Source organism: Triturus cristatus, chromosome 1_1, assembly GCF_964204655.1.
Source record: "Triturus cristatus chromosome 1_1, aTriCri1.1, whole genome shotgun sequence".
NCBI classification, from domain to species: Eukaryota; Metazoa; Chordata; class Amphibia; order Caudata; family Salamandridae; genus Triturus; species Triturus cristatus.
Window position 1 is genome coordinate 168,114,057 of NC_140579.1, and position 19,830 is coordinate 168,133,886.

A 19,830-nucleotide genomic window follows, 5' to 3' on the forward strand; every position below is an offset into this window, starting at 1 on the left:
GAATCTGCCACTCCGCTAAAAATCTCATTGCCTCCTTCCTAGCCAAAAGAACGCAGGCTGTCATCTTAGGCCCATTTCAATCGGCACAACTTTCATCTCCCTGTGGAGTTCCTCAAGGCTCATCCCTTAGTCCGACACTTTTTAATATATATGTGTCGGACCTTGCTAAAACCATCAAAGCACACGGGTTGAGCCTAACCTCCTATGCCGATGATACCCAGTTGGTACTGGCTATCAAAGGTGACGGAGATCAAATGGCTGAGAAATTTAAGAAGGGACTCATCGACATAGGAGAATGGATGGCCACTAATTGCCTCAAATTAAACTCAGATAAAACTGAGGTGGTCATATTTGGACCTCTTCTCCCAGCCTGGCCATCAAGTTGGTGGCCAGATGCTTTCGGTACCCCTCCTACTCCAACCGCCAAAGTTAGGAACCTCGGTATTGTTTTCGATGAAGGTTTACACTTCATGGATCACGCCAATAAAACAGTTTCCACAGCACATCTAAAACTAAAGATGATTAGAAAAATTCGACCTTTTCTTCCGGAGTCTGCCATCAAAACTCTGGTCACTTCCCTACTATTCTCCGCTCTGGATTACTGCAACGGCCTCTTTCTTAACGCTCAATCCAGAGTAATAACCAAATTACAAACTATCCAAAATGCAGCGGCACGCCTGCTTTCAGGAAAAACAAAATATGAACCAATATCAAGTATAAAGGAATACCATTGGCTCACTGTTCGAAATAGAATTCATTTCAAGTCCCTTTGTATCGTGTTCAAAGCGCTCAATAATCAAGGACCTCACTTTTTGAAAGAGCAGCTGCAATTGTACAAACCTGGCAGAACGTTACGTTCAGCCACCCTCGGCCAACTGGTCATTCCTCGTACAAAGACGGTATCCTGGGGTGATCGACGCTTCTTGGTAGCAGCCCCAAAGCTCTGGAACACTCTACCCCTAAACATCAGGCAGAGTCCCTCCCTCCTTCACTTCCGTAAGAACTTAAAAACTTGGTTGTTCGATCAATGATTCCTCCATCCTCACGTTTTTCATCACAAGTAATTGGTTTCTTAGCGCCAAGACGCCCTAGGGTATATGCTGCGCTTTATAAATATCAAAAATAAATAAATAAATAAATAAATATGCACCCACCCCTCATATGTCTGTGCACGGCTGGGAGTCCTCTGCACCCACCCCTCATGTGTCTGGGCACTGCTGGTAGTGATATGCACCACCCCTCATATGTATGGGCACTGCTGGGAGTCCTCTGCACCCACCCCTCATTTGTCTGGGCACTGCTGGGAGTCCTCTGCACCCACCCCTCATTTGTCTGCGCACTGGTGGGAGTGATATGCACCCACCCCTCATGTGTCTGGGCACTGCTGGGAGTCCTCTGCACCCACCCCTCATTTGTCTGGGCACTGCTGGGAGTCCTCTGCACCCACCCCTCATTTGTCTGGGCACTGGTGGGTGGGATATGCACCCACCCCTCATGTGTCTGGGCACTGCTGGGAGTCCTCTGCACCCACCCCTCTTATGTCTGGGCACTGCTGAGAGTCCTCTGGACCCACCCCTAATATGTCTGGGCACTGCTGGGAGTCCTCTGCACCCACCCCTCATTTGTCTGGGCACTGGTGGGTGGGATATGCACCCACCCCTCATGTGTCTGGGCACTGCTGGGAGTCCTCTGCACCCACCCCTCTTATGTCTGGGCACTGCTGAGAGTCCTCTGCACCCACCCCTCATATGTCTGGGCACTGCTGGGAGGCCACTGCACCCACCCCTCATATGTCCGGGCACTGATGGTAGTCCTCTGCACCCACCCCTCATATGTCTGGGCACTGCTAGGAGGCCACTGCACCCACCCCTCATATGTCTGGGCACTGATGGTAGTGATATGCAGCCACCCCTCATATGTCTGGGCACTGCTGGGAGTCCTCTGCACCCACCCCTCATTTGTCTGGGCACTGCTGGGAGTCCTCTGAACCCACCCCTCATGTGTCTGGGCACTGCTGGGAGTCCTCTGCACCCACCCCTCATTTATCTGGGCACTGCTGGGAGTCCTCTGCACCCACCCTTCATATGTCTGGGCACTGCTGGGAGGCCACTGCACCCACCCCTCATGTGTCTGTCCACTGCTGGGAGTCCTCTGCACCCACCCCTCCCTCATATGTCTGGGCACTGATGGTAGTGATATGCACCCACCCCTCATATGTCTGGGCAGTGCTGGGAGCCCTCTGCACCCACCCCTCATATGTCTGGGCACTGCTGGGAGTCCTCTGCACCCACCCCTCATTTGTCTGGGCACTGCTGGGAGTCCTCTGCACCCACCCCTCATTTGTCTGGGCACTGGTGGGAGTGATATGCACCCACCCCTCATGTGCCTGGGCACTGCTGGGAGTCCTCTGCACCCACCCCTCACGTGTCTGGGCACTGATGGTAGTCCTCTGCACCCACCCCTCATATGTCTGGGCACTGATGGGAGGCCACTGCACCCACCCCTCATATGTCTGGGCACTGATGGTAGTCCTCTGCACCCACCCCTCATATGTCTGGGCACTGCTGGGAGGCCACTGCACCCACCCCTCATATGTCTGGGCACTGCTGGTAGTGATATGCACCCACCCCTCATATGTCTGTGCACTGCTGGGAGTACTCTGCACCCAACCCTCATATGTCTGGGCACTGCTGGGAGGCCACTGCACCCACCCCTCATATGTCTGGGCACTGATGGTAGTGATATGCACCCACCCCTCATATGTCTGTGCACGGCTGGGAGTCCTCTGCACCCACCCCTCATGTGTCTGGGCACTGCTGGTAGTGATATGCACCACCCCTCATATGTATGGGCACTGCTGGGAGTCCTCTGCACCCACCCCTCATTTGTCTGGGCACTGCTGGGAGTCCTCTGCACCCACCCCTCATTTGTCTGCGCACTGGTGGGAGTGATATGCACCCACCCCTCATGTGTCTGGGCACTGCTGGGAGTCCTCTGCACCCACCCCTCATATGTATGGGCACTGCTGGGAGTCCTCTGCGCCCACCCCTCATTTGTCTGGGCACTGCTGGGAGTCCTCTGCACCCACCCCTCATTTGTCTGGGCACTGATGGTAGTCCTCTGCACCCACCCCTCATGTGTCTGTCCACTGCTGGGAGTCCTCTGCACCCACCCCTCATTTGTCTGGGCACTGCTGGGAGTCCTCTGCACCCACCCCTCATGTGTCTGGGCACTGATGGTAGTCCTCTGCACCCACCCCTCATATGTCTGGGCACTGCTGGGAGGCCACTGCACCCACCCCTCATGTGTCTGTCCACTGCTGGGAGTCCTCTGCACCCACCACTCTTGTGCCTGGGCACTGATGGTAGTCCTCTGCACACACCCCTCATATGTCTGGGCACTGCTGGGAGGCCACTGCACCCACCCCTCATGTGTCTGTCCACTGCTGGGAGTCCTCTTCACCCACCCCTCATTTGTGTGGGCACTGATGGTAGTCCTCTGCACCCACCCCTCATGTGTCTGGGCACTGATGGTAGTCCTCTGCACCCACCCCTCATATGTCTGGTCACTGCTGGGAGGCCACTGCACCCACCCCTCATGTGTCTGTCCACTGCTGGGAGTCCTCTGCACCCACCCCTCATTTATCTGGGCACTGCTGGGAGTCCTCTGCACCCACCCCTCATATGTCTGGGCACTGCTGGGAGGCCACTGCACCCACCCCTCATGTGTCTGTCCACTGCTGGGAGTCCTCGGCACCCACCTCTCCCTCATATGTCTGGGCACTGACGGTAGTGATATGCACCCACCTCTCATATGTCTGGGCACTGCTGGGAGTCCTCTGCACCCACCCCTCATTTGTCTGGGCACTGGTGGGAGTGATATGCACACACCCATCATGTGTCTGGGCACTGCTGGGAGTCCTCTGCACCCACCCGTCATGTGTCTGGGCACTGCTGGGAGTCCTCTGCACCCACCCCTCATATGTCTGGGCACTGCTGGGACGCCACTGCACCCACCCCTCATATGTCTGGACACTGATGGTAGTGATATGCACCCACCCCTCATATGTCTGGGCACTGCTGTGAGTTCTCTGCACCCACCCCTCATTTGTCTTGCACTGCTGGGAGTTATATGCACCCACCCCTCATGTGTCTGTCCACTGCTGGGAGTCCTCTGCACCCACCCCTCATTTGTCTGGGCACTGCTGGGAGTCCTCTGCACCCACCCCCCATGTGTCTGGGCACTGATGGTAGTCCTCTGCACCCACCCCTAATATGGCTGGGCACTGCTGGGAGTCCTCTGCACCCACCCCTCATTTGTCTGGGCACTGCTGGGAGTCCTCTGCACCCACCCCTCATTTGTCTGGGCACTGGTGGGTGGGATATGCACCCACCCCTCATGTGTCTGGGCACTGCTGGGAGTCCTCTGCACCCACCCCTCTTATGTCTGGGCACTGCTGAGAGTCCTCTGCACCCACCCCTCATATGTCTGGGCACTGCTGGGAGGCCAGAGCACCCACCCCTCATATGTCTGGGCACTGATGGTAGTCCTCTGCACCCACCCCTCATATGTCTGGGCACTGCTAGGAGGCAACTGCACCCACCCCTCATATGTCTGGGCACTGATGGTAGTGATATGCACCCACCCCTCATATGTCTGGGCACTGCTGGGAGTCCTCTGCACCCACCCCTCATTTGTCTGGGCACTGCTGGGAGTCCTCTGAACCCACCCCTCATGTGTCTGGGCACTGCTGGGAGTCCTCTGCACCCACCCCTCATTTATCTGGGCACTGCTGGGAGTCCTCTGCACCCACCCTTCATATGTCTGTGCACTGCTGGGAGGCCACTGCACCCACCCCTCATGTGTCTGTCCACTGCTGGGAGTCCTCTGCACCCACCCCTCCCTCATATGTCTGGGCACTGATTGTAGTGATATGCACCCACCCCTCATATGTCTGGGCAGTGCTGGGAGCCCTCTGCACCCACCCCTCATATGTCTGGGCACTGCTGGGAGTCCTCTGCACCCACCCCTCATTTGTCTGGGCACTGCTGGGAGTCCTCTGCACCCACCCCTCATTTGTCTGGTCACTGGTGGGAGTGATATGCACCCACCCCTCATGTGTCTGGGCACTGCTGGGAGTCCTCTGCACCCACCCCTCATGTGTCTGGGCACTGATGGTAGTCCTCTGCACCCACCCCTCATATGTCTGGGCACTGCTGGGAGGCCACTGCACCCACCCCTCATGTGTCTGTCCACTGCTGGGAGTCCTCTGCACCCACCCCTCATATGTCTGGGCACTGATGGTAGTGATATGCACCCACCCCTCATATGTCTGGGCACTGCTGGGAGTCCTCTGCACCCACCCCTCATGTGTCTGGGCACTGATGGTAGTCCTCTGCACCCACCCCTCATATGTCTGGGCACTGCTGGTAGTGATATGCACCCACCCCTCATATGTCTGGGCACTACTGGTAGTGATATGCACCCACCCCTCATATGTCTGTGCACTGCTGGGAGTCCTCTGCACCCAACCCTCATATGTCTGGGCACTGCTGGGAGGCCACTGCACCCACCCCTCATATGTCTGGGCACTGATGGTAGTGATATGCACCCACCCCTCATATGTCTGTGCACGGCTGGGAGTCCTCTGCACCCACCCCTCATGTGTCTGGGCACTGCTGGTAGTGATATGCACCACCCCTCATATGTATGGGCACTGCTGGGAGTCCTCTGCACCCACCCCTCATTTGTCTGGGCACTGCTGGGAGTCCTCTGCACCCACCCCTCATTTGTCTGCGCACTGGTGGGAGTGATATGCACCCACCCCTCATGTGTCTGGGCACTGCTGGGAGTCCTCTGCACCCACCCCTCATTTGTCTGGGCACTGCTGGGAGTCCTCTGCACCCACCCCTCATTTGTCGGGGCACTGGTGGGTGGGATATGCACCCACCCCTCATGTGTCTGGGCACTGCTGGGAGTCCTCTGCACCCACCCCTCTTATGTCTGGGCACTGCTGAGAGTCCTCTGCACCCACCCCTCATATGTCTGGGCACTGCTGGGAGGCCACTGCACCCACCCCTCATATGTCTGGGCACTGATGGTAGTCCTCTGCACCCACCCCTCATATGTCTGGGCACTGCTAGGAGGCAACTGCACCCACCCCTCATATGTCTGGGCACTGTTGGTAGTGATATGCACCCACCCCTCATATGTCTGGGCACTGCTGGGAGTCCTCTGCACCCACCCCTCATTTGTCTGGGCACTGCTGGGAGTCCTCTGAACCCACCCCTCATGTGTCTGGGCACTGCTGGGAGTCCTCTGCACCCACCCCTCATTTATCTGGGCACTGCTGGGAGTCCTCTGCACCCACCCTTCATATGTCTGTGCACTGCTGGGAGGCCACTGCACCCACCCCTCATGTGTCTGTCCACTGCTGGGAGTCCTCTGCACCCACCCCTCCCTCATATGTCTGGGCACTGATGGTAGTGATATGCACCCACCCCTCATATGTCTGGGCAGTGCTGGGAGCCCTCTGCACCCACCCCTCATATGTCTGGGCACTGCTGGGAGTCCTCTGCACCCACCCCTCATTTGTCTGGGCACTGCTGGGAGTCCTCTGCACCCACCCCTCATTTGTCTGGTCACTGGTGGGAGTGATATGCACCCACCCCTCATGTGTCTGGGCACTGCTGGGAGTCCTCTGCACCAACCCCTCATGTGTCTGGGCACTGATGGTAGTCCTCTGCACCCACCCCTCATATGTCTGGGCACTGCTGGGAGGCCACTGCACCCACCCCTCATGTGTCTGTCCACTGCTGGGAGTCCTCTGCACCCACCCCTCATATGTCTGGGCACTGATGGTAGTGATATGCACCCACCCCTCATATGTCTGGGCACTGCTGGGAGTCCTCTGCACCCACCCCTCATGTGTCTGGGCACTGATGGTAGTCCTCTGCACCCACCCCTCATATGTCTGGGCACTGCTGGTAGTGATATGCACCCACCCCTCATATGTCTGGGCACTACTGGTAGTGATATGCACCCACCCCTCATATGTCTGTGCACTGCTGGGAGTCCTCTGCACCCAACCCTCATATGTCTGGGCACTGCTGGGAGGCCACTGCACCCACCCCTCATATGTCTGGGCACTGATGGTAGTGATATGCACCCACCCCTCATATGTCTGTGCACGGCTGGGAGTCCTCTGCACCCACCCCTCATATGTCTGGGCACTGCTGGTAGTGATATGCACCACCCCTCATATGTATGGGCACTGCTGGGAGTCCTCTGCACCCACCCCTCATTTGTCTGTGCACTGCTGGGAGTCCTCTGCACCCACCCCTCATTTGTCTGCGCACTGGTGGGAGTGATATGCACCCACCCCTCATGTGTCTGGGCACTGCTGGGAGTCCTCTGCACCCACCCCTCATATGTATGGGCACTGCTGGGAGTCCTCTGCGCCCACCCCTCATTTATCTGGGCACTGCTGGGAGTCCTCTGCACCCACCCCTCATTTGTCTGGGCACTGATGGTAGTCCTCTGCACCCACCCCTCATGTGTCTGTCCACTGCTGGGAGTCCTCTGCACCCACCCCTCATTTGTCTGGGCACTGCTGGGAGTCCTCTGCACCCACCCCTCATGTGTCTGGGCACTGATGGTAGTCCTCTGCACCCACCCCTCATATGTCTGGGCACTGCTGGGAGGCCACTGCACCCACCCCTCATGTGTCTGTCCACTGCTGGGAGTCCTCTGCACCCACCCCTCCCTCATATGTCTGGGCACTGATGGTAGTGATATGCACCCACCCCTCATATGTCTGGGCAGTGCTGGGAGCCCTCTGCACCCACCCCTCATATGTCTGGGCACTGCTGGGAGTCCTCTGCACCCACCCCTCATTTGTCTGGGCACTGCTGGGAGTCCTCTGCACCCACCCCTCATTTGTCTGGTCACTGGTGGGAGTGATATGCACCCACCCCTCATGTGTCTGGGCACTGCTGGGAGTCCTCTGCACCCACCCCTCATGTGTCTGGGCACTGATGGTAGTCCTCTGCACCCACCCCTCATATGTCTGGGCACTGCTGGGAGGCCACTGCACCCACCCCTCATGTGTCTGTCCACTGCTGGGAGTCCTCTGCACCCACCCCTCCCTCATATGTCTGGGCACTGATGGTAGTGATATGCACCCACCCCTCATATGTCTGGGCAGTGCTGGGAGCCCTCTGCACCCACCCCTCATATGTCTGGGCACTGCTGGGAGTCCTCTGCACCCACCCCTCATTTGTCTGGGCACTGCTGGGAGTCCTCTGCACCCACCCCTCATTTGTCTGGTCACTGGTGGGAGTGATATGCACCCCCCCTCATGTGTCTGGGCACTGCTGGGAGTCCTCTGCACCCACCCCTCATGTGTCTGGGCACTGATGGTAGTCCTCTGCACCCACCCCTCATATGTCTTGGCACTGCTGGGAGGCCACTGCACCCACCCCTCTTGTGTCTGTCCACTGCTGGGAGTCCTCTGCACCCACCCCTCATATGTCTGGGCACTGATGGTAGTGATATGCACCCACCCCTCATATGTCTGGGCACTGCTGGGAGTCCTCTGCACCCACCCCTCATGTGTCTGGGCTCTGATGGTAGTCCTCTGCACCCACCCCTCATATGTCTGGGCACTGCTGGTAGTGATATGCACCCACCCCTCATATGTCTGGGCACTACTGGTAGTGATATGCACCCACCCCTCATATGTCTGTGCACTGCTGGGAGTCCTCTTCACCCAACCCTCATATGTCTGGGCACTGCTGGGAGGCCACTGCACCCACCCCTCATATGTCTGGGCACTGATGGTAGTGATATGCACCCACCCCTCATATGTCTGTGCACGGCTGGGAGTCCTCTGCACCCACCCCTCATGTGTCTGGGCACTGCTGGTAGTGATATGCACCACTCCTCATATGTATGGGCACTGCTGGGAGTCCTCTGCACCCACCCCTCATTTGTCTGGGCACTGCTGGGAGTCCTCTGCACCCACCCCTCATTTGTCTGCGCACTGGTGGGAGTGATATGCACCCACCCCTCATGTGTCTGGGCACTGCTGGGAGTCCTCTGCACCCACCCCTCATATGTATGGGCACTGCTGGGAGTCCTCTGCGCCCACCCCTCATTTATCTGGGCACTGCTGGGAGTCCTCTGCACCCACCCCTCATTTGTCTGGGCACTGATGGTAGTCCTCTGCACCCACCCCTCATGTGTGTGTCCACTGCTGGGAGTCCTCTGCACCCACCCCTCATTTGTCTGGGCACTGCTGGGAGTCCTCTGCACCCACCCCTCATGTGTCTGGGCACTGATGGTAGTCCTCTGCACCCACCCCTCATATGTCTGGGCACTGCTGGGAGGCCACTGCACCCACCCCTCATGTGTCTGTCCACTGCTGGGAGTCCTCTGCACCCACCCCTCATTTGTCTGGGCACTGCTGGGAGTCCTCTGCACCCACCACTCTAGTGCCTGGGCACTGATGGTAGTCCTCTGCACCCACCCCTCATATGTCTGGGCACTGCTGGTAGGCCACTGCACCCACCCCTCATGTGTCTGTCCACTGCTGGGAGTCCTCTGCACCCACCCCTCATTTGTGTGGGCATTGATGGTAGTCCTCTACACCCACCCCTCATGTGTCTGGGCACTGATGGTAGTCCTCTGCACCCACCCCTCATATGTCTGGTCACTGCTGGGAGGCCACTGCACCCACCCCTCATGTGTCTGTCCACTGCTGGGAGTCCTCTGCACCCACCCCTCATTTATCTGGGCACTGCTGGGAGTCCTCTGCACCCACCCCTCATATGTCTGGGCACTGCTGGGAGGCCACTGCACCCACCCCTCATGTGCCTGTCCACTGCTGGGAGTCCTCTGCACCCACCTCTCCCTCATATCCCTCATATGTCTGGGCACTGATGGTAGTGATATGCACCCACCCCTCATATGTCTGGGCACTGCTGGGAGTCCTCTGCACCCACCCCTCATTTGTCTGGGCACTGGTGGGAGTGATATGCACACACCCATCATGTGTCTGGGCACTGCTGGGAGTCCTCTGCACCCACCCGTCATGTGTCTGGGCACTGCTGGGAGTCCTCTGCACCCAACCCTCATGTGTCTGGGAACTGCTGGGAGTCCTCTGCACCCACCCCTCATATGTCTGGGCACTGCTGGGAGGCCACTGCACCCACCCCTCATATGTCTGGGCACTGATGGTAGTGATATGCACCCACCCCCCATATGTCTGGGCACTGCTGTGAGTCCTCTGCACCCACCCCTCATTTGTCTGGGCACTGCTGGGAGTTATATGCACCCACCCCTCATGTGTCTGTCCACTGCTGGGAGTCCTCTGCACCCACCCCTCATTTGTCTGGGCACTGCTGGGAGTCCTCTGCACCCACCCCCCATGTGTCTGGGCACTGATGGTAGTCCTCTGCACCCACCCCTCATATGTCTGGGCACTGCTGGGAGTCCTCTGCACCCACCCCTCATTTGTCTGGACACTGCTGGGAGTCCTCTGCACCCACCCCTCAAGTGTCTGGGCACTGCTGGTAGTGATATGCACCACCCCTCATAAGTCTGGGCACTGCTGGGAGTCCTCTGCACCCACCCCTCATGTGTCTGGGCACTGCTGGGAGTACTCTGCACCCACCCCTCATTTGTCTGGGCACTGGTGGGTGGGATATGCACCCACCCCTCATGTGTCTGGGCACTGCTGGGAGTCCTCTGCACCCACCCCTCTTATGTCTGGGCACTGCTGAGAGTCCTCTGCACCCACCCCTCATATGTCTGGGCACTGCTGGGAGGCCACTGCTCCCACCCCTCATATGTCTGGGCACTGATGGTAGTCCTCTGCACCCACCCCTCATATGTCTGGGCACTGCTGGGAGGCCACTGCACCCACCCCTCATGTGTCTGTCCACTGCTCGGAGTCCTCTGCACCCACCCCTCATTTGTCTGGGCACTGCTGGGAGTCTTCTGCACCCACCCCTCATGTGTCTGGGCACTGCTGGGAGTCCTCTGCACCCACCCCTCATATGTCTGGGCACTGCTGGGAGTCCTCTGCACCCACCCCTCATATGTCTGGGCACTGATGGTAGTCCTCTGCACCCACCCCTCATGTGTCTGTCCACTGCTGGGAGTCCTCTGCACTCACCCCTCATTTGTCTGGGCACTTGTGGGAGTCATCTGCACCCATCCCTCATGTGTTTGGGCACTGCTGGGAGTCCTCTGCACCCACCCCTCATATGTCTGGGCACTGATGGTAGTCCTCTGCACCCACCCCTCATATGTCTGGGCACTGATGGTAGTGATATGCACCCACCCCTCATATGTCTGTGCACTGCTGGGAGCCCTCTGCACCCAACCCTCATATGTCTGGGCACTGCTGGGAGTCCTCTGCACCCACCCCTCATTTGTCTGGGCACTGCTGGGAGTCCTCTGCACCCACCCCTCACGTGTCTGCCCACTGCTGGGAGTCCTCTGCACCCACCCCTCATTTGTCTGGGCACTGCTGGGAGTCCTCTGCACCCACCCCTCATGTGTCTGGGCACTGCTGGTAGTGATATGCACCACCCCTCATAAGTCTGGGCACTGCTGGGAGTCCTCTGCACCCACCCCTCATTTGTCTGCACACTGGTGGGAGTGATATGCACCCACCCCTCATGTGTCTGGGCACTGCTGGAAGTCCTCTGCGCCCACCCCTCATGTGTCTGGGCACTGATGGTAGTCCTCTGCACCCACCCCTCATATGTCTGGGCACTGGTGGGAGGCCACTGCACCCACCCCTCATGTGTCTGGGCACTGATGGTAGTCCTGTGCACCCACCCCTCATATGTCTGGGCACTGCTGGGAGGCCACTGCACCCACCCCTCATGTGTCTGTCCACTGCTGGGAGTCCTCTGCACCCACCCCTCATTTGTCTGGGCACTGCTGGGAGTCCTCTGCACCCACCCCTCATGTGTCTGGGCACTGCTGGGAGTCCTCTGCACCCACCCCTCATTTATCTGGGCACTGCTGGGAGTCCTCTGCACCCACCCCTCATATGTCTGGGCACTGCTGGGAGGCCACTGCACCCACCCCTCATGTGTCTGTCCACTGGTGGGAGTCCTCTGCACCCACCCCTCCCTCATATTTCTGGGCACTGATGGTAGTGATAGGCACCCACCCCTCATATGTCTGGGCAGTGCTTGGAGCCCTCTGCACCCACCCCTCATATGTCTGGGCACTGCTGGGAGTCATCTGCACCCACCCCTCATTTGTCTGGGCACTGCTGGGAGTCCTCTGCACCCACCCCTCATTTGTCTGGGCACTGGTGGGAGTGATATGCACCCACCCCTCATGTGTCTGGGCACTGCTGGGAGTCCTCTGCACCCACCCCTCATATGTCTGGGCACTGCTGGGAGGCCACTGCACCCACCCCTCATGTGTCTGTCCACTGCTGGGAGTCCTCTGCACCCACCCCTCATATGTCTGGGCACTGATGGTAGTGATATGCACCCACCCCTCATATGTCTGGGCACTGCTGGGAGTCCTCTGCACCCACCCCTCATGTGTCTGGGCACTGATGGTAGTCCTCTGCACCCACCCCTCATATGTCTGGGCACTGCTGGTAGTGATATGCTCCCACCCCTCATATGTCTGGGCACTACTGGTAGTGATATGCACCCACCCCTCATATGTCTGTGCACTGCTGGGAGTCCTCTGCACCCAACCCTCATATGTCTGGGCACTGCTGGGAGGCCACTGCACCCACCCCTCATATGTCTGGGCACTGATGGTAGTGATATGCACCCACCCCTCATATGTCTGTGCACGGCTGGGAGTCCTCTGCACCCACCCCTCATGTGTCTGGGCACTGCTGGTAGTGATATGCACCACCCCTCATATGTATGGGCACTGCTGGGAGTCCTCTGCACCCACCCCTCATGTGTCTGGGCACTGCTGGGAGTCCTCTGCACCCACCCCTCATGTGTCTGGGCACTGATGGTAGTCCTCTGCACCCACCCCTCATGTGTCTGTCCACTGCTGGGAGTCCTCTGCACCCACCCCTCATTTGTCTGGGCACTGCTGGGAGTCCTCTGCACCCATCCCTCATGTGTCTGGGCACTGCTGGGTGTCCTCTGCACCCACCCCTCATTTGTCTGGGCACTGCTGGGAGTCCTCTGCACCCACCACTCTTGTGTCTGGGCACTGATGGTAGTCCTCTGCACCCATCCCTCATATGTCTGGGCACTGCTGGGAGGCCACTGCACCCACCCCTCATGTGTCTGTCCACTGCTGGGAGTCCTCTGCACCCACCCCTCATTTGTGTGGGCACTGATGGTAGTCCTCTGCACCCACCCCTCATGTGTCTGGGCACTGATGGTAGTCCTCTGCACCCACCCCTCATATGTCTGGGCACTGCTGGGAGGCCACTGCACCCACCCCTCATGTGTCTGTCCACTGCTGGGAGTCCTCTGCACCCACCCCTCATTTATCTGGGCACTGCTGGGAGTCCTCTGCACCCACCCCTCATATGTCTGGGCACTGCTGGGAGGCAACTGCACCCATCCCTCATGTGTCTGTCCACTACTGGGAGTCCTCTGCACCCACCCCTCCCTCATATGTCTGGGCACTGATGGTAGTGATATGCACCCACCCCTCATATGTCTGGGCACTGCTGGGAGTCCTCTGCACCCACCCCTCATTTGTCTGGGCACTGGTGGGAGTGATATGCACACACCAATCATGTGTCTGGGCACTGCTGGGAGTCCTCTGCACCCACCTTTCATGTGTCTGGGCACTGCTGGGAGTCGTCTGCACCCACCCCTCATGTGTCTGGGCACTGCTGGGAGTCCTCTGCACCCACCCCTCATATGTCTGGGCACTGCTGGGAGGCCACTGCACCCACCCCTCATATGTCTGGGCACTGATGGTAGTGATATGCCCCCACCCCTCATATGTCTGGGCACTGCTGTGAGTCCTCTGCACCCACGCCTCATTTGTCTGGGCACTGCTGGGAGTTATATGCACCCACCCCTCATGTGTCTGTCCACTGCTGGGAGTCCTCTGCACCCACCCCTCATTTGTCTGGGCACTGCTGGGAGTCCTCTGCACCCACCCCCCATGTGTCTGGGCACTGATGGTAGTCCTCTGCACCCACCCCTCATATGTCTGGGCACTGCTGGGAGTCCTCTGCACCCACCCCTCATTTGTCTGGGCACTGCTGGGAGTCCTTTGCACCCACCCCTCAAGTGTCTGGGCACTGCTGGTAGTGATATGCACCACCCCTCATATGTCTGGGCACTGCTGGTAGTGATATGCACCCACCCCTCATATGTCTGGGCACTACTGGTAGTGATATGCACCCACCCCTCATATGTCTGTGCACTGCTGGGAGTCCTCTTCACCCAACCCTCATATGTCTGGGCACTGCTGGGAGGCCACTGCACCCACCCCTCATATGTCTGGGCACTGATGGTAGTGATATGCACCCACCCCTCATATGTCTGTGCACGGCTGGGAGTCCTCTGCACCCACCCCTCATGTGTCTGGGCACTGCTGGTAGTGATATGCACCACCCCTCATATGTATGGGCACTGCTGGGAGTCCTCTGCACCCACCCCTCATTTGTCTGGGCACTGCTGGGAGTCCTCTGCACCCACCCCTCATTTGTCTGCGCACTGGTGGGAGTGATATGCACCCACCCCTCATGTGTCTGGGCACTGCTGGGAGTCCTCTGCACCCACCCCTCATATGTATGGGCACTGCTGGGAGTCCTCTGCGCCCACCCCTCATTTATCTGGGCACTGCTGGGAGTCCTCTGCACCCACCCCTCATTTGTCTGGGCACTGATGGTAGTCCTCTGCACCCACCCCTCATGTGTCTGTCCACTGCTGGGAGTCCTCTGCACCCACCCCTCATTTGTCTGGGCACTGCTGGGAGTCCTCTGCACCCACCCCTCATGTGTCTGGGCACTGATGGTAGTCCTCTGCACCCACCCCTCATATGTCTGGGCACTGCTGGGAGGCCACTGCACCCACCCCTCATGTGTCTGTCCACTGCTGGGAGTCCTCTGCACCCACCCCTCATTTGTCTGGGCACTGCTGGGAGTCCTCTGCACCCACCACTCTAGTGCCTGGGCACTGATGGTAGTCCTCTGCACCCACCCCTCATATGTCTGGGCACTGCTGGGAGGCCACTGCACCCACCCCTCATGTGTCTGTCCACTGCTGGGAGTCCTCTGCACCCACCCCTAATTTGTGTGGGCATTGATGGTAGTCCTCTACACCCACCCCTCATGTGTCTGGGCACTGATGGTAGTCCTCTGCACCCACCCCTCATATGTCTGGTCACTGCTGGGAGGCCACTGCACCCACCCCTCATGTGTCTGTCCACTGCTGGGAGTCCTCTGCACCCACCCCTCATTTATCTGGGCACTGCTGGGAGTCCTCTGCACCCACCCCTCATATGTCTGGGCACTGCTGGGAGGCCACTGCACCCACCCCTCATGTGCCTGTCCACTGCTGGGAGTCCTCTGCACCCACCTCTCCCTCATATCCCTCATATGTCTGGGCACTGATGGTAGTGATATGCACCCTCCCCTCATATGTCTGGGCACTGCTGGGAGTCCTCTGCACCCACCCCTCATTTGTCTGGGCACTGGTGGGAGTGATATGCACACACCCATCATGTGTCTGGGCACTGCTGGGAGTCCTCTGCACCCACCCGTCATGTGTCTGGGCACTGCTGGGAGTCCTCTGCACCCAACCCTCATGTGTCTGGGAACTGCTGGGAGTCCTCTGCACCCACCCCTCATATGTCTGGGCACTGCTGGGAGGCCACTGCACCCACCCCTCATATGTCTGGGCACTGATGGTAGTGATATGCACCCACCCCCCATATGTCTGGGCACTGCTGTGAGTCCTCTGCACCCACCCCTCATTTGTCTGGGCACTGCTGGGAGTTATATGCACCCACCCCTCATGTGTCTGTCCACTGCTGGGAGTCCTCTGCACCCACCCCTCATTTGTCTGGGCACTGCTGGGAGTCCTCTGCACCCACCCCCCATGTGTCTGGGCACTGATGGTAGTCCTCTGCACCCACCCCTCATATGTCTGGGCACTGCTGGGAGTCCTCTGCACCCACCCCTCATTTGTCTGGACACTGCTGGGAGTCCTCTGCACCCACCCCTCAAGTGTCTGGGCACTGCTGGTAGTGATATGCACCACCCCTCATAAGTCTGGGCACTGCTGGGAGTCCTCTGCACCCACCCCTCATGTGTCTGGGCACTGCTGGGAGTACTCTGCACCCACCCCTCATTTGTCTGGGCACTGGTGGGTGGGATATGCACCCACCCCTCATGTGTCTGGGCACTGCTGGGAGTCCTCTGCACCCACCCCTCTTATGTCTGGGCACTGCTGAGAGTCCTCTGCACCCACCCCTCATATGTCTGGGCACTGCTGGGAGGCCACTGCACCCACCCCTCATATGTCTGGGCACTGATGGTAGTCCTCTGCACCCACCCCTCATATGTCTGGGCACTGCTGGGAGGCCACTGCACCCACCCCTCATGTGTCTGTCCACTGCTCGGAGTCCTCTGCACCCACCCCTCATTTGTCTGGGCACTGCTGGGAGTCTTCTGCACCCACCCCTCATGTGTCTGGGCACTGCTGGGAGTCTTCTGCACCCACCCCTCATGTGTCTGGGCACTGCTGGGAGTCCTCTGCACCCACCCCTCATATGTCTGGGCACTGCTGGGAGTCCTCTGCACCCACCCCTCATATGTCTGGGCACTGATGGTAGTCCTCTGCACCCACCCCTCATGTGTCTGTCCACTGCTGGGAGTCCTCTGCACTCACCCCTCATTTGTCTGGGCACTTGTGGGAGTCATCTGCACCCATCCCGCATGTGTTTGGGCACTGCTGGGAGTCCTCTGCACCCACCCCTCATATGTCTGGGCACTGATGGTAGTCCTCTGCACCCACCCCTCATATGTCTGGGCACTGATGGTAGTGATATGCACCCACCCCTCATATGTCTGTGCACTGCTGGGAGCCCTCTGCACCCAACCCTCATATGTCTGGGCACTGCTGGGAGTCCTCTGCACCCACCCCTCATTTGTCTGGGCACTGCTGGGAGTCCTCTGCACCCACCCCTCACGTGTCTGCCCACTGCTGGGAGTCCTCTGCACCCACCCCTCATTTGTCTGGGCACTGCTGGGAGTCCTCTGCACCCACCCCTCATGTGTCTGGGCACTGCTGGTAGTGATATGCACCACCCCTCATAAGTCTGGGCACTGCTGGGAGTCCTCTGCACCCACCCCTCATTTGTCTGCACACTGGTGGGAGTGATATGCACCCACCCCTCATGTGTCTGGGCACTGCTGGAAGTCCTCTGCGCCCACCCCTCATGTGTCTGGGCACTGATGGTAGTCCTCTGCACCCACCCCTCATATGTCTGGGCACTGGTGGGAGGCCACTGCACCCACCCCTCATGTGTCTGGGCACTGATGGTAGTCCTGTGCACCCACCCCTCATATGTCTGGGCACTGCTGGGAGGCCACTGCACCCACCCCTCATGTGTCTGTCCACTGCTGGGAGTCCTCTGCACCAACCCCTCATTTGTCTGGGCACTGCTGGGAGTCCTCTGCACCCACCCCTCATGTGTCTGGGCACTGCTGGGAGTCCTCTGCACCCACCCCTCATTTATCTGGGCACTGCTGGGAGTCCTCTGCACCCACCCCTCATATGTCTGGCCACTGCTGGGAGGCCACTGCACCCACCCCTCATGTGTCTGTCCACTGGTGGGAGTCCTCTGCACCCACCCCTCCCTCATATTTCTGGGCACTGATGGTAGTGATAGGCACCCACCCCTCATATGTCTGGGCAGTGCTGGGAGCCCTCTGCACCCACCCCTCATATGTCTGGGCACTGCTGGGAGTCATCTGCACCCACCCCTCATTTGTCTGGGCACTGCTGGGAGTCCTCTGCACCCACCCCTCATTTGTCTGGGCACTGGTGGGAGTGATATGCACCCACCCCTCATGTGTCTGGGCACTGCTGGGAGTCCTCTGCACCCACCCCTCATATGTCTGGGCACTGCTGGGAGGCCACTGCACCCACCCCTCATGTGTCTGTCCACTGCTGGGAGTCCTCTGCACCCACCCCTCATATGTCTGGGCACTGATGGTAGTGATATGCACCCACCCCTCATATGTCTGGGCACTGCTGGGAGTCCTCTGCACCCACCCCTCATGTGTCTGGGCACTGATGGTAGTCCTCTGCACCCACCCCTCATATGTCTGGGCACTGCTGGTAGTGATATGCTCCCACCCCTCATATGTCTGGGCACTACTGGTAGTGATATGCACCCACCCCTCATATGTCTGTGCACTGCTGGGAGTCCTCTGCACCCAACCCTCATATGTCTGGGCACTGCTGGGAGGCCACTGCACCCACCCCTCATATGTCTGGGCACTGATGGTAGTGATATGCACCCACCCCTCATATGTCTGTGCACGGCTGGGAGTCCTCTGCACCCACCCCTCATGTGTCTGGGCACTGCTGGTAGTGATATGCACCACCCCTCATATGTATGGGCACTGCTGGGAGTCCTCTGCACCCACCCCTCATGTGTCTGGGCACTGCTGGGAGTCCTCTGCACCCACCCCTCATGTGTCTGGGCACTGATGGTAGTCCTCTGCACCCACCCCTCATGTGTCTGTCCACTGCTGGGAGTCCTCTGCACCCACCCCTCATTTGTCTGGGCACTGCTGGGAGTCCTCTGCACCCATCCCTCATGTGTCTGGGCACTGCTGGGTGTCCTCTGCACCCACCCCTCATTTGTCTGGGCACTGCTGGGAGTCCTCTGCACCCACCACTCTTGTGTCTGGGCACTGATGGTAGTCCTCTGCACCCATCCCTCATATGTCTGGGCACTGCTGGGAGGCCACTGCACCCTCCCCTCATGTGTCTGTCCACTGCTGGGAGTCCTCTGCACCCACCCCTCATTTGTGTGGGCACTGATGGTAGTCCTCTGCACCCACCCCTCATGTGTCTGGGCACTGATGGTAGTCCTCTGCACCCACCCCTCATATGTCTGGGCACTGCTGGGAGGCCACTGCACCCACCCCTCATGTGTCTGTCCACTGCTGGGAGTCCTCTGCACCCACCCCTCATTTATCTGGGCACTGCTGGGAGTCCTCTGCACCCACCCCTCATATGTCTGGGCACTGCTGGGAGGCAACTGCACCCATCCCTCATGTGTCTGTCCACTACTGGGAGTCCTCTGCACCCACCCCTCCCTCATATGTCTGGGCACTGATGGTAGTGATATGCACCCACCCCTCATATGTCTGGGCAGTGCTGGGAGCCCTCTGCACCCACCCCTCATATGTCTGGGCACTGCTGGGAGTCCTCTGCACCCACCCCTCATATGTCTGGGCACTGCTGGGAGGCCACTGCACCCACCCCTCATATGTCTGGGCACTGATGGTAGTGATATGCCCCCACTCCTCATATGTCTGGGCACTGATGGTAGTGATATGCACCCACCCCTCATATGTCTGGGCACTGCTGGGAGTCCTCTGCACCCACCCCTCATTTGTCTGGGCACTGGTGGGAGTGATATGCACACACCAATCATGTGTCTGGGCACTGCTGGGAGTCCTCTGCACCCACCTTTCATGTGTCTGGGCACTGCTGGGAGTCGTCTGCACCCACCCCTCATGTGTCTGGGCACTGCTGGGAGTCCTCTGCACCCACCCCTCATATGTCTGGGCACTGCTGGGAGGCCACTGCACCCACCCCTCATATGTCTGGGCAC